We start from the raw sequence: 6,200 nt of genomic DNA on the forward strand, positions 1-6,200 counted from the left end.
TATATTGATGCCAGCTACCAAACCCGCCAGTGATGTAAATGTCAAACGGTCATGCATGCGCCTTGTGAGTGTCAGCTCCTCATGTTGAGCTTGACATCTCAACATCAAAGACTTGAAAAACAAGTCCTCAACTGAACTCTCCCCAATAGTTTGAACTTTCTTGACACAATACATAAAGAGAGTAGGGGAAAACTTCTTGTCCATAACTTTCTAGTCATGTGTCAATACTACACCTTAACTCCATAGAAAACATTAACTATTGATTATCACTAGCACTTCACTAGTAATCAACAAACTTAACTGGTGTTCTTACACCCACTAGTTAATTCTATTGAAACATGTGACCAATCATCCTTCATACACTTGATGCAAGTATGCAAAAACATATCTATTCTTCTAATCGCATCTAAAAGCACATAATATTAAAATTCAATCTCATAAATGACCAATACATGCATGCTTATGTAGATGCTCACTCGCAAAAACTCAAATGTCCACACGAGGCCAATATCAGAGTAACTAGAGCAAAAAGCTCAAATAATTGAGTATGAAACACCCTAGACCCATACATCCCCAAGACAATGATACTCAAACACATACATCACGAGTGTAAAATACGTACAAGACCTTCTCCACACGTAATGGTTCTTGGTGATGTACAAAACTTATAAATATTAAGATGACATAAGTCATATGAAAAAATTCATTTTATGGGCCCATACATAAGAATTTGCAAACAAAAAATGGGCACCAACCTTTACTCCACGCTCTCGATGAAGCCTTTGATGTAAAAAGATTCTCCCCGTGCCCATCAAGCATATGGCATAAAGGGGAGGAAAAAAGAATGGTTTAAGAAAAATCATTAAATTAGAGAGCGTGAGAGTGGATAAAGTGCAGCTATAGTAGCGAATAGCGTTGATGAAGAGGCTAAGCTCGAGATAAGAACATTAGCTCAAACCTTTATTAACAATTGATATGGATTGAACTTTCTACCGTACACTTAAATGTATGTGACAATCACATGTTACTGATAAGCTTAGCTAGTCATCGTACTTTAATTGATGCCAAGTGTCTTATTAAATCAAGCAATCATATCTTCTATTTTCGCTTTATGCTCATCCATGCCATAGAACCATTTCCTTGCTTTATCAAAGATCCTTAGGTTTGACATATAGCATCTTCAAGTCTCAACAAAGATTTCTTATGAGTGATGATGCAAAGTATTAAACCTTTAGCCATCTTAATATAGATCTTCTGTGAGATCCCTGTTCCCACCGCGCAATGGATTCGGGGTGCTAGCAGCAGAAGTAGCACTTCTGCGCGGGCCAGGGTCCCACACTCGGGGCCTCGCCCACGGATATCCGGACAAGAGACTAATCCGTCGGTTTTTCCAAAACCAAACCCGAAAAAACTTCCTTTACCCGGAAAGCACGGGCGATTCCACCAGAATAACTCTTTACTTTAACGTAGTCAAGACCATTACTGATCAAGCTGATCCGACTGCACCTATAAAGATACTCGGTCAAAAAAAGGAAGAAACTTGCACTTGGATCATTGAGATCAACGCTTTTTTCCCCATCAAGAGGCACAGCCGTTGATTCCTATCCATAGAACAATTTCTATCCGGGATTTACTTTATCTATCGTAATAACAGAAATTGAGTCTCGATTTACGGATCCATCAGTCCAGCCTAACCCCATCCGGGGTCCCATGGGCTAGCCAACCGCCCAACCACTGTAGTGATGGGATCCAATTTTAAATTTTTGGTTAGGTTTTGTCCCGGGTACCAGGGAAAAGAGTTCCCAGGTCCCCTAGCCGGAAGTTCATGCAAACATAAAACTAGTCACACCACTTATACACCCAATATGAAATTACCTTTTTCTCAGCATCAGCTAACTTTAAAACAATCCTTTAATGAAACCATTATGTTACTGATGACAATCCTTGAAATCTCTGGTTGAATCCATATTTCCAATTATTCATTCATCGATGTACTTATGGCATCACTGGCAACTAGAACGCTCACCACCTGTTCACTCAGGGGCCTTTTCGATAGTTCCTAGCTCACAGTACCCGACAATATTTCCACATATAAAAATCAAGATGGAATTCTCGTTGAAGATCAGCAAGATCAATCAACAGATCCATATACGAGAGCCATGGACTCATCTGTTGGACCAGCAAGGTCAATCAACCAGATCCATGCCCGGTTTCAGAAACAACTCTTACTCCTTGTTCCAATATCTTCCACGACGCAAATGTGGGTATCTTCGACGACCCAGAGCCTGAGCACCGTATGGTCAGCACCCTCTAGGATCCTTCGCTGGCAGGTGACCTAGCGCTTCACTCATAGACCGCTTCCTTGGTCCCTCATCCACCGTACCGGAAGCTCACCATTTAAATCGAACTGAGGCTGGTCAAGACCTCGGTCGACCTTGCTACGCGAGACGTCCTCCATTGACTCTCCGTCAACAGTTGCAACTTTATCAGTTAGGTCTTCATCATGACCTTAATCCACAAGACGGTCAAAATGCTTCCCCAGCATTCTTGACATAAAACAGTCATTTACAAACAGTTACAAAATACAGTTTCTATATCGAACTCTCGTCTTTCAACATTATCTCTCCTCAGTCCATATTACTTATTCCACATTCCATTCAATGTGTACTCATTCTCATCCATTTACCCATATCGACGACACATTATTTCACATACACATTCACATTCATTATTCTACATACATATCCATGTTCGTACATCCACATCATACATCCAATCTCATATCCGCATTCATACATACACATCCATATCCACATCCATACATCCACATCCATATCCACATTCACATCCATACATCCACATCTACATGCATATATCCACTTTCACATCCTCGTTCATACATCCATATTCACATACATACATCCACATCTGTATCTACATCCATACATCCACATCCACATCCACATTCACATTCATACATCCACATCCGTATCTACATCCATACATCCACATCCACATCCACATCCACATTCACATTCACATCCATATATCCACATCTACATGCATACATCCATTATCACGTCCTCATTCATACATCCACATCCACATACATACATACATCCACATCCACATTCCCATTCACATCTATACATCCACATTCACATCTATGCATATACATCTTCATGCATACATCCATTTTCACATTCATACATCCACACTCCCATCTCCACATCCACACATCCACATACATACATCCATTTCCACATTCGCATTCATATAACCCCATATGTCTTCACATCTATTCTTTTACATCACATCCATTCTCGCCCTATCACAACCCATATACATCTTATCCCATCAGATACACTCTTTACTTCATCCCATACACATCTTATCACATCCTAACTCATCTTAGCACATCCTATCACATCTCATATACCTCTTATCATATCCTATCACATCTCATACACATCTTATCACATCCTATCACATCTCATACACCTCTTATCGCATCTTATCACATCTTGTCACATCTCATACACATCTTATCACATCTCATACACCTCTTATCGTATCTTATCACATCTTGTCACATCTCATACACCTCTTATCACATCCTATCACTTCCCATACGCATCTTATCACATCTTATCACATCTCATACACTTCTTATCACATCCTATCACTTTTCATATGCATCTTATCACATCTTATCACATCTCATACACCTCTTATCACATCCTATCACTTCTCATACACATCTTATCACATCTCATACACTTCTTATCACATCCTATCACTTCTCATACGCATCTTATCACATCTCATACACCTCTTATCACATCCTATCACTTCCCATACGCATCTTATCACATCTTATCACATCTCAATATCTATTTATAGAATACAAGAGAATTCTTATATTTGATATAAGATTTCTTTACGCATCTATTTATGCATAAATTCCATTTTAAAGAGAATAACACTTTCGAATTAAAAATCAATCTTTTATGCATCTTCCTATGCATAATTTCATTTTAAATGAGAATGACATTTTTAAATCAATCTTTTATGCATCTTCCTATGCATAAATTCAATTTAGTAGGAATTACACTTTTAGAATAAAAGAATTTCTCTTATGCATCTAATATATGCATAAAATCCATTTAGGATGAAAATCACACTTTTAGTATATAAAAATATCTTTTATGCATACCTCTATGCATGAAATCCAAATATAAAGTAACATTTTTACAATATAATAATCATCTTTTATGCATACCTCTATGCATGAAATTCAAATATGATAAAAGTAACACTTTTATAATAAAATAATCATTTTTTTGTAACATTTTTACAATAAAATAATTAAAAAAATTCATAGCATGAAATTCAATATGATAAAAGTAACATTTTTATAATAAAGTAATCATTTTATTATTATTATTATTATTATTTAAAATATTTTTACAATAAAATAATCATTTTTTTATGCATACTTCTATGCATGAATTTCAATTATGATAAAAGTAACACTTTTATAATAAAATAATCATCTTTTATGCATACCTCTATGCATGAATTTCAATTATGATAAAAGTAACACTTTTATAATAAAATAATCATCTTTTATGCATACCCCTATGCATGAATTTCAAATATGATAAAAGTAATACTTATATAATAAAATAATCATCTTTTATGCATACCCCTATGCATGCATTTCAAATATGATAAAAGTAACACTTTTATAATAAAATAATCATCTCTTATGCATACACCTATGCATGCATTTCAAATATGATAAAAGTAACACTTTTATAATAAAATAATCATCTTTTATGCATACCCCTATGCATGCATTTCAAATATGATAAAAGTAACACTTTTATAATAAAATAATTATTTTTTATAACTTTTTACAATAAAATAATAAAAAAAAATTTTCATACCTCTATGCATGAAATTCAATATGATAAAAGTAACATTTTTACACTAAAATAATCATTTTTTTATTATTAATATTTTGAAACATTTTGACAATAAAATAATCATTTCTTTATGCATACTTCTATGCATGAATTTCAATTATGATAAAAGTAACACTTTTATAATAAAATAATCATCTTTTATGCATACCTCTATGCATGAATTTCAATTATGATAAAAGTAACACTTTTACAATAAAATATTCATTATAAAAACTTAATATTAATCAATTAACCATTCACCTAGAATAGAGAATGGTTGGTTTTGTTAGAAAAGAGAGGAAAATACCTTTTTGTAATGAGGTATAACATTTTTAGAGAAGACATAAAGCATAAAACCCATTTAAAGCCATAAAAACCATAAAATAAGTGAAAAGAAGAATCACCAACTTACTAATGACTTTGAAAGCTTTCCTTTGGCTTGATGGTTTGAGGGTTCAACTCTTGTTTGAACAAGGGTGGCCAACCAATCTTTGGAAGAGGGAAATGTCAAAAACTAGTGAATTATTAATAAATTCATAGTTCTTGGCTTGGGTGAAATAGAGTAACAATGCATTACACACTATTATTTTTCAACAAAGGGGAGGCTTCTATTTATAGGAAAAATTGAGCTCCTAACCAAACAAACTGATTCTAGAATTTTCCAAATCAATTTGGTCAATTTTTGACCATTTTTATTTTAGGTCAGTTAAGCTAACTTTTTGGAACTAGACTTAATTTAGGAGAGAGGAGAGATAAAATATCTCAATTTTTGAGGATTTAAAACTCAATCAAGCATGTGAATTAGGCGCCTCATTGAAGGGCCACCCCTTCCTTACATATGTGTCAAAAATGGAATCATTATACCCAATTTATCTCATATTTTTAATATTGCTCATAGTTTCTTACTAATAAACCTTGTACATATTCAACTCTTCATCTTATGTGAGCATTGAAGGGACTCCCCTTCCTTACATATGTGTCAAAATGGAATCACTATACTCAAAATATCTCATATTTTTAATATTGCTCATAGTTTCTCACTAATAAACCTTGTACATAGTCAACTCTTCATCTTATGTGAGCATTTACTCATTTTTGAGTATCTTCTTTTACAAAATTGGATTTATCTCCTCCCCACACATGGATTGATCTTATTGGCCCATAGGAACCTTAATTGGACCATAATCCAAAAATTTCTGAAAATCTAGACCCTTAAGCTAAGGTCCTTTA

Source organism: Cibotium barometz, chromosome 44 (genome assembly GCF_041138505.1).
Source record: "Cibotium barometz isolate CiBa-2024 chromosome 44, ASM4113850v1, whole genome shotgun sequence".
Classification (NCBI taxonomy): Eukaryota; Viridiplantae; Streptophyta; class Polypodiopsida; order Cyatheales; family Cibotiaceae; genus Cibotium; species Cibotium barometz.